General features: G+C 45.2%; 1 long non-coding RNA gene across 1 annotated transcript; it reads left to right on the top strand.

Moving 5' to 3' along the window:
* Nucleotides 1–513: 513 nt before the first annotated feature.
* Nucleotides 514–6584, top strand: LOC112545524 (uncharacterized). The gene is made up of 3 exons (XR_012897745.1): nucleotides 514–892; nucleotides 1805–1979; nucleotides 4525–6584. It is a non-coding gene; the product is annotated as an uncharacterized LOC112545524 (long non-coding RNA).
* Nucleotides 6585–10260: the final 3676 nt, after the last annotated feature.

The raw sequence follows: 10260 nt of genomic DNA, 5'->3' as shown, positions 1-10260 counted from the left end.
AGTAAAAGCTGAGAAGGCCCTGCTCCATGTAGATGTTAATCTTGTCTCCATAAGTGGGGGGAACATGGAGCAGAGCCTCCCCTGCTGACCTCAATCCCCAGACAGGTTCATATAGGAGAAGACGGTCCTTCAGATACCCCGGACTCAACCCATTTAGGGCTTTATCGGTCATAACCAAGACCTTAAATTGTGCCTGGAAACATACCAGAAGCCTGTGCAGCTGGCTTAATGTGCTCCATATAACGAATATTAGTTAAAACTCAAGCAGCCACATTCTGGACCAGTTGAAGTTTCCAAAGGCTCTTTAGAGGCAGCCCCACATAAAGCACATTACAGTAATTCCGTTGGGATATAACAAGAGCATGGATCACTGTGGCCAAGTCATGCTTGTTCAGGAAGGGTCGCAGCTGGCGGATTAGATGAAGCTGCCCAAAAGTATGCCTGGCAACTGAAGAAATCTGATTATCAAATGTTAAAAAAGGGTCCAGGAGGTCTCCCAAGCTGCGTACCTGTTCTTTCAGGGCGTGGTACCATCTAGAACAGGTACCACGCCTCAATACCGAACAGATGGCCTCTTGATCCATAGGACCTCAGTCTTATCTGGATTCAGCTTCAGCTTGTTTGACTTCATCCCATCCATCCCCGCCTCCAGACACCAGATTAGAGCAGTCACTGCCACACCTGGTTCTGATGTCACAGAGAAATAAAGTTGGGTGTCATCTGCATATTGATAGCACCATCCTCCAAGACTCCTTATGACCTCTCCCAGCAGCTTCATGTAGATGTTAAACAGCATAGGGGACAAGATGGAACCTTGTGGGACCATGTAGCACAATTGCCACAGGGTCAAATAGCAGCCCACTAGCTCCATCTTCTGAAAGCATCACAACAGGTAAGACCGGAACCACTGCAGAAAAATCCCTCCAATACCCAAGTCCGCCAGGCATTCCAGAAGGATACTGTCAGGGGGCACACCCCTGACAGGGGCTGCTGACCCCCTTATACTGACCCGCGTCTCAGTCCAGGCCCGTACCGCACCCCAAAGTCCCCAGAAGTTCCGGCCCCTCTATCAGGGGATATACGGTATCACTGTCAACACAAAGTCCAGGCCCCTCTGTCAGGGGATATACGGTATCACTGTCTCAACACAAAGTCCAGGCCCCTCTGTCAGGGGATATACGGTATCAAAGGCCTAGTGCCTCTGGGGAGCCTCTCCCGGCCCCAGGCCTGGTTATCCGGGGGGCCTGCGTGGTAGGGGGACCCGGGCCCTCCCTCTCCACCGGGTCCCAGCCCAGGGCCCTTGAGGCAGGGTCTGTGGCTCCTGCCGGCTGGGCGGGGAATCCGGCCGATACACGCCGAGCCAAACTTTGTATCCCCTGCTCTGGGCTGCTTCCTACCGCACCCCGGTTCCCCGGGGGCCCATTGGCCTCGGAGGCAGTACCTGCTGGGGCTGTGGGTACGTTCCGGTCTCCTGGAGTCGGGGTCTGCTTCCTAGGTGTCAGGATCCAGCAGTGGCTCTGGTCCCAGCAGCTGCAAAAACACTGGCCTGGCTTGATCTCCTCCCTCCCCCAGCTGTCCTCCTGCCTGCTGGGCTCCCTCTGCCTTTATACCTGGCCTCTGCTGGGAGCATGCCCAGCAGGGCCGGAAGGGCGGGGCCCTCTCAGCCAGCTGGGCCTGGGCTACTCCCAGCCCTGCAGTGCGGGGCCTGTTCGCCCCGTTACAGATACCATGGTCGATGGTGTCAAAAGCCTCTGAGAGGCAGCCAAGAGAATCAACAAGGACATGCTCCCCCTGTATCTCCCAGCATAGGTTGTCTACCAGGGCGACCAAGGTGGTTTCAGTTCCAAACCCGGCCTAAAGCCAGACTGAAATGGATCTAAATAATCTGTTTCTTGCAAGAAAGCTTGGAGTTTCAATGACACTGCCCACTCGAGTACCTTGCCCAAGAAGGGAATATTGGCAATTGGGCGATAGTTAAGGTAAGAGTTCTCCATATCCTACAGTCTACCATGGCAAAGGTCAGCCTGCACATTTATGGGGAGGTGTGGGGGGGAAAGGAAGGTACACAAAACACAAGCATGTAAGCATAACAATCCAAACAAGAGAACAATGTGGACAGTGGTAGTGGGGGCAAACTAATAAATAAAGAACAAGGACCAAGGCGTTTATTAGATGAGGAAAATAAAAGCACTGATGAATAATAAGAATTATGGAAATGTGCTGGTGGGAAGGGACTTCTGAGCATCACATTAAAAAGACATATCCGCCTTGCAGCTAATATTCACATTGCTACAGGAGTGTGTCATTTAGAGACTATTTATGTCTTTGGAGGAGTTCCACCTTACTAGCTTCCTCTCTACAACGTAACCTCAAAGGACCCCTGATTAGTGGGGATTTTTCCTTACATGACTTAGCACTAAGAGGCTTCACTCTCAAAATCCCCTCCATCCTTCCAGGGAGAGGGTCTTCCGCTTCTCTAGAGAAACCTTTACTGTTCCTCTGAATCTGTATTATTACTACCTAGCTCTGGCCTAGTACCTAAACATTTTGCTATCAGAAACTATAGACAGGGATCACAGTACCAGCTGAAGAAGCGCAGCCATTTGTGGAATTAAAAAGGGCAGCTGTCTAACGCTACACGGGTTTTAACATACTTGAAACACTCTGTTAGCCTAAAAGGCAACTAAATATGACTGTTAGCTACATTAAAAATCTAGAGACAGGTAGCAGACATCTACTGCCTTTCTAGAAACAGTAGACTCTTTTTAATAATCATCAGGGGGCAGAAGGTGCAACTCAAAATATGGCTTAAGTGGTGCATTGGACTTGCTCTGGCTGTCTGCACGGAGTGATTTTCACCTTAATGAGGTTGTTAAGCAACAGATAGCTCACTGCCGGTAGTAATAACATGTGCAATACCAGATGATGTCATATGATGTAATTCCTTTGCAGATGTGTACCATCTGCACAGCAGTAGCTCCTTCCGAAGAGAAGTAGGGTCCATTGTGTAGAGGAGCAGATGGAAGAGTCAATAATGCTCAGTGTACTCTTAAAAGACTTCATGATTCTGGTCAGGTAGAACAACTGAAGAAATATTGCACTTGGCAAGAGTGCTGCTAACTTATACAATCATGGCTTCAAAAGGGTGATCAGGAAAGATGAGTTCTGTTATAGTCAATACAATCTTCCTTTCCACTCAAGCCTTTTATTTTCAGAGCTTTATAACTTGGCTGCAAACATTAGCTCACAGCTGAAACTTGGGGGGCCCAGGACCTGAGCTCAGCAGCAAATTATTATTTTAAGATGAAACACCTCAGTTCAGCGTAAAGTGCAGAAAACTGGGGGCAGAAAAAGTGGCTATTTTAAAAATGATTTTTCAGAAAACAAAACTAAAACCTTTGAGACTTTATAGAAGTTTTACCCACCTCAACATTTCTGAGGCAACTTGTACTGTTACTTTTTAAAAACAAAACAACAACTACAACAAAACAAAAACCCTGAGATTGACTTCAAAGAGCAGAGGGTTGAGTATGATGATTTTTAAGTGTTATCCTTACTCTGCCACTGATACATCACATCACTTAATCTCTATGCCTCAGTGTTTCTGTATGTCAAATAAAAATGATCTACAAGCACTGTAAGCAACTCATTTTTCAATATTACCAGGAAAGGGAATGATATAAAATTAAAATAAATTTATTCTTATGACAAAGGGAGGTAGTCTAATTTTACTGAGACTTTTCTGAAGCCAGAAATTTTTTTGAAAATTAAATAAGTTATACTTTTCCTACAACTGAATAGAACAACTGCAACTTTTATGACTCACCCATTAAAAAGAGATAAGGAAATGGTCATGGGATTATCTAGTTATGGAAATGCCACCAGGATATATATTCTTCCCTTTCTAAATTTCACCCTTGCATCAAGCCATCTCTATTTAGTCCATCCAAGTGACATGCAACATCCTTAGACCTGATTGCAAGCTGATCTGCTGTCTAAATCCAGTTATGATCCATATGTGGAATGCACCAAGTGTGCTTTTTGTCTGGGGTTCTCATCAAGTTATAATTACAGAGTTTGCTATATTTTGTGTGCTTTGTGTTAGGATAAAAATTAATGTTTCCCAAAGCAGGAACTGGTATGCTCTGTTAATAGAGTTCAGACATCAGGGGACATGTAAGGAATTTGGATAAATCTCACTAAGGGGATATAAATTTCATTACAGTTGAAGTAATACAACATTTTTGTGTAGGAGATTTCACTACACTCCGTTAATACAGTTGGACAAGCCATTGAAATTTTACTTTTGATTGCATAACGTGATTATAATTAAGAAGAATAATGTACTGAAACAGAGGAGATCCTAAAGTTCTCTGTGTTATGGTAGGGGGCTCATGCGAAGAAGCTTACAATTACATAGTAAGAGACACTATCAGACCAGAAGAGTTTACAATGTAACTAAAGACAAAGTACTGTTAACTCCATTCTAACTGTCAGGACTTCTTACCTTGTGCTTCCATACAGGATGGCCATGGCAGACTTGGGAAGCAAAGACTACTTGAACTCCTGCCTCCCAGTCTCTTGTGAGGCCAGCTTGTCACTGTTGTAGATAACTTTTCCTTTAAAAAAAAAATAAACTTTGCAATCTGTTTTATAACATGTGCTTTAGTACAGTAGCTCTGGAGGGTGAAAGCCACTCATGCAGCCTCACGATTTTATGAATGAATGTCATCTTGGCAGTTTCTCACTCCCATTACACTTTCCTATCCCAGTTGGCTCACCACAGTGATTTTTTGCAGCAAGGATTAGGTTAAGTTAGTGCATAATGTGCTCTGAACTGCTCCTCTGTGCATTAAATAGTGATATTTGCTCTTAAATTACATTGTGCATTGGATTGCCATTTTCAAGTTCTATTATTTGTGTTTTTGGCATTGTTTGCATGAACTATAAACCAAGGAACCGATTTCCCTGACAGTGATCTGTGAGATGGAAGACAATCATCCCTTTTTTTTACATGTTGAATTAATGGAGAGAAGCAGGATAGATGATGGTTTCACTTTGTTGTGCCTTAGTGAAACATAAAACAGATGTGTGAAACACTGTATGAGTAATAGGAACTACTTTCCATATTTATCTGCAGAAATGATATCCTGAATGTAAAACAAGCACATAATGAAGTTTCCCTTCTGCCAATTTGAGGTCAAACTGAATTTAAAAAAATATTAAATAGAAGACTTCATGCTAAAGCTAAATATAATTTCTTCAACTCTATGAGAATGTTAAAAAACATTTAAATCAAGGCATCTTGATCTTGTCTGTGGGCTTTTTGGATTCTCCATCTCCTCCTCCCCAGTCCTTCACTTCCATACTAGAAGGTGGAGACTTTCTCCTTGCAGAGAACGTGAGTGCTAGACTATGGGATTGGGGAATGGTCTCCAAATGGTCACTCCCATCCTGCAGAGCACATCACCTCTATTTCTCGACTTTAAACTACAGCATCCTGAATTTCATAGACATAAGTGTCATTTCAGTGAGGGAAGTAGCTCATAATTAAGTTAGCAATCAATAACAGCAACACATTTCTTTTGCCGAATTATGACGTGAACCAGAGATGTCCATAGAATCTGCAATTAAATATAGCTATGTGCACCATGTACTCAAGTTTGTCATTTATTTTATAAACCCAGTAGAAAGGTTATAAAAATTCTTGCATTTGGGAAGGAACTCAGACTGCCCTTGTGACTGTGTCAACTGCCTGCCTGGCAAGTTTTAGAACTCATCCAATGAAATGGGAAAGTGCTGATACAGCTGAATCTGCTAGGTACATATTTTTAAACATAGGTGTTCATAATTGCCTTTCCTTGATTCAGGTATGCAAATCACCTGCCTCCATGCAAAGAAAGGATATCCAAACTTGGGTATTTGCATGTGTAAAGAAAGGCATGCATTTGAGTTTCAAGTCTGTACCTTAAAATTTATGCAGTTGCTCAAAAAGTTTAGGAATCACTGGCTTAGTCTAAGAAAAATAAGGTAGTTCCAAACCAAATGCATCTCCTTGCTAACCCTATCTAGATTGCAATCCACCCAGCATAGTATGCAACAATCATTGTGCTGAAAACCTTTCAAAAGCTGGGTACATTTGTCAGGTCAATCAGATACAAACTCCTCCTGTAGATTTCCATGCAGGATGAGATATCCCACAGGTATGCAACAGATGGCTCCAGCCTGGAAGGGAATCAGAAACTGAATTATTGTCTGATAGGCTTACTGTGATGTCTAGTACTGTCCATTTTTTGTCTCAGGCTCTCTTCACTGTTAGGATCTCTACTTTTCTGGCTTTCTTTGGCTTGCCCTCATGTCTTAGTTACTCAAATATTACCAGACTAGCCAATTAGCCCATCGTAAGACAGGATTTTCAGGTCTTCTCTCCTGAGCTCTCTCGCTCCGTCTCTCTCTCCTCTTACTGCCTCCCGCCCCCTCTCAGTTCTCCTCCGCCTTTGGCCTCTCTCTCCGTCTCTTTCTTTCTCTTCTCCCTGTCCTGCCTCTCACCCTCCCTTTTTCTTCTCCTCCTCCTCCTGCCTCTCTCTCCCCTCCGTCTCTCCCTGTCTCCCTTCCCCTTCCACACCCCGCCATGGTGCTTGGCTGAGTGCTTCCTGCTCAGCTGGGCTGCCGCAAGGGAGGCGGGCGGGGCGGTGACATACATGGCCCCACCCCTGACCGTGTACATCACCGCTCCGCCTCTCCTCCCCCATGGCAGCCCAGCTGAGCGCGCAACACTCAGCCCAGCCGCCATGGAAGGGAGGGAAGGGAAGAGGGGGCAGTGATGTACATGGCCCTGCCCCCTGGCTGTGTACGTCACCGCCCTGCCTCTCCTCCCCCACGGCGGCCCGGCTGAGCGCGCAACACTCAGCCCAGCTGCCATGGAGGGAGGGAAAGGGGGGCGGGGCGCCGACATACACAGTCGGGTGTGGGGCCATGTACGTCACCCCCCCTTCCCTTCTGGGGCCCAGCTGAGGGGCGCAGCACTCAGCACCACGGCGGGAGGGAAAGGAGGGGTGGTGACGTACACGTCCACTCCCCCTGGCCATGTATGTCGTGGCAGTGCGCCACGGCAGAAGGGGAAGGGGGGCGGGGCAGTGACATACACGGCCAGGGGGCCATGTGTACGTCAGCGTTAAAGACACACAGACATAGGGCTACTATATATATGAAGTATAAACTTGCTGAATATCTGTAGAATAATATGCCTGACCCAAAGGGATAAACCAAGCTGCTTCTATTCCACCTGTCAGGAGAGGGCCTGTGACATACTTCAGTTGCAACATGGATGTACCTATGGAACGACAATTTTGTCCAATTCACATCAATGGGGAAACTCCTGTCAACTTTAACTGGACCTGAATTTCACCCAGAGCCCCTCATGGTCAATTCTCTGTGTCTGCCATGATCCTTTTGCTCTCAATACAAGCAAAAGACAACTTACAATCCAAATGGGTCTTCCTTATTTCCTGAGACACTAGACAAGAGCACAAAGGCCTTCAACTTACCCTGTTAGGCTATAGCAATGGGAAGGTGAAAAGCTGACTCTTCCCCACGTGAAGCAACATGGTGGGTCTGTTTCAAGCAGCAGTTCCTGGTTTTGTTGGGATGTAAGAGTCATACCATTCAGCAGAGGTATAGCAAGGGTGTTATGCGCCTGGAGGCAAAGGCAAAATTTGCACCCCTCAGCCGGATCCCTCCCGGCCTGTCCCGCTGCCATGTGGGGCTCCCTCCAGCGCATGGAGCCATTCCGCTTCCAGCCAGACTGATGCACCATCTGGCCAATCCACGGCTGCAGTTTCTCGGCGGGGCGGGCTACAGGCGAGGACCCGGATGCTGCAGCCCAATGGGCAGTGCCTCAGACCAACTGGTGGCAAAGGGGATTGTGAGGGTTGTAGTCACAGATGGGGCCTGTGCTCCAGCTGCGTTCTGCGCATGCTCAGCCTGACCCCTTGCCCTGTGCGCTGCCCTCACTGGGTGCTTCACGCTCAGTTTCAATTTCCTACAGGTGCGGAAGCGGCTGGCACCTGCGGGGTCCTAGCATCGACCTTCCCTCTGCTGTCTGGCTGGCACCCGCGGGGTCATAGGACTCCGAGCACCATCCTTCCCTCCACTGCTAAATTGGCATCCCTCTAGTGTGGTGCCCGGGGGCAACTGCCCTCCTCTTCCCGCCCTCGCTACTCCACTGCCATTCAGCAGAGGAAACAGAATTGTTTTATTTATAATATTATCTATGAAACATGTCTATTCCACAGAATCATGTGTCGCTTATTTAAGCTGTACACCTTTTATACTGGAATTCTCCCTCCCTATAGTACATTTGGAATAGTTCACAGCATTATTCCAGCCACACTGACCTCAAGAGAAATCCAGAGAAACAAATAAGCAGAACAACAACAAAAACGGTTAACTGCCCCTCTACCCCAGCCTCATGAATTCCAGACTGACTAGCTTTTGCCACAATATACCTCTGTTTAAGCCTGGTATGTAGAGTGTAAACAGAAACAAATGTCATTAAGAGAATACCCAGATTTCAGGTCACTGATTTTTCCTGCAATGGAAAATCAACACCAAATTCTGCTACTACTCAGTTGAAAGGCAACAATGCCTACTTAATGTCAGAGTTGGTCGAGCCCTCAGGAGACAGGTATATTATGAGAAAAAGTATAGTCTGCTCTGGTTCCTGGAGCCATATTTCATGTTGGACATGCACAGAAGCTTACATCTGAATTAGGTGTTGGGATAGTCATAGGTGTCAGGACAAGTTACCTGTCCTGACACCTAACTTTTGAACGGAGCTCTAAGATGACTGAAAGCCAAGTGCTATTTACATGCAAAGATTATTAATAAATACAGTAAATAAATTGAATCAAATTTTGGGCTCCCTGTCCCAAAGGATTTGCAATCAAATAGCACGAAAAGATACAATATAATACACTGCAATGCCAACAAAGCAAAGAGCAGTCTTACAACTGGAACAAAGTCTCCCTACTTGACACTTCCCACAAGACAAATAGAGAAAATAAAAGAAACATGCAATGAGAATGGTCTCACTCATTTCTGCATCCCAGCTGTCTGTTTCCAGTTCACAGCTCTTCAACCCATAAACAAGATGAAGGACACCGTGCTAGTCTAGCAAATGAATCCTTTGCATGTACGCCCATTTCTTGCTCTTTGTGTATTTCACACTAAAGACTCCTTGGACGCTATTGTGCCACAGTCCTCATCACATGTGACATTAGTTTTCCAAGTTAACTCATATGATGAAATTAAAGTTGATCATGCAGAAATTCCTACTCAAGAAATCTATTGAGGATGAACAGAACAAGATAAACAGACTTTTGCTTCAAGATAAGCTTTGCTTTCTGTCTATGCAAGAGGCTCGGGTAGTCTGTGAGATGAACATTTATTAAAATCTCAGCAAATAGTCATTCATAGACGATATGAATATTTCCAACTCAAAGTTAACACGTCCTTCCTTTGTTGTATCCACCTGTTCTTGTCATATACTTAGCGTATATCTAGACTATACCTTTTTTTCAGAAAAAGGTATGCAAAATGTGCTTTGCATTTTGCGTACCTTTTTCCGCTTTTTTTTTCCAGGGGAGGCTTTTCCAAAATTTGGCCCATCTACACTGGGCCAAATTTCGGGAAAAAAAACCTCTTTTGGAAAACCCCTTCTTCCTCGTGGAACAAGGAAGACAGGGCTTCTGAAAGAGCGTGTCTGCTCTTCCGCAAAAGCAAAAAAAAAAAAAAAATAGTAGAAGAGCAAACATATTCCCTGGATGTAGGGGGGGTTTTCTGCATACCTCTAGTATCCTGAACACTCCCCCTCCCCCCCCCCCCGCAGTCTAGACGTACCCTTAGACTATAAACTCCTTGGCTATGTCTGTACAATGTCTAATTCAATCAAGCCCTGATTTGAGCTTCTACGTACTACCTCAGTTCAATAATAAATAATATTTAAGACTAATTTAGCATTAAGAAGTCTTGAAGTGAACCCAAATATTTAAATTTGGTGAAGTGAATATAACTTGACATTTGAATGCCGTTTAAAGATTTGGAAAGTCACCAGATTTACAATTAGCCAAGTGACAGAGTTGCTAATTAGATCATTTGAGCAGGAGTTTTTTCCTGTTTTTCAAAGATTTATTTTCAGGAGGGCATTAAGGAGAATTGGGATTTAAATACACAAAAATAAGAAACCCCATCTTCCTTGCG

This window comes from Pelodiscus sinensis, chromosome 26 (assembly GCF_049634645.1).
Source record: "Pelodiscus sinensis isolate JC-2024 chromosome 26, ASM4963464v1, whole genome shotgun sequence".
In the NCBI taxonomy this organism is placed as follows: domain Eukaryota; kingdom Metazoa; phylum Chordata; order Testudines; family Trionychidae; genus Pelodiscus; species Pelodiscus sinensis.
This window is presented reverse-complemented; position numbering and strand designations above follow the sequence as displayed.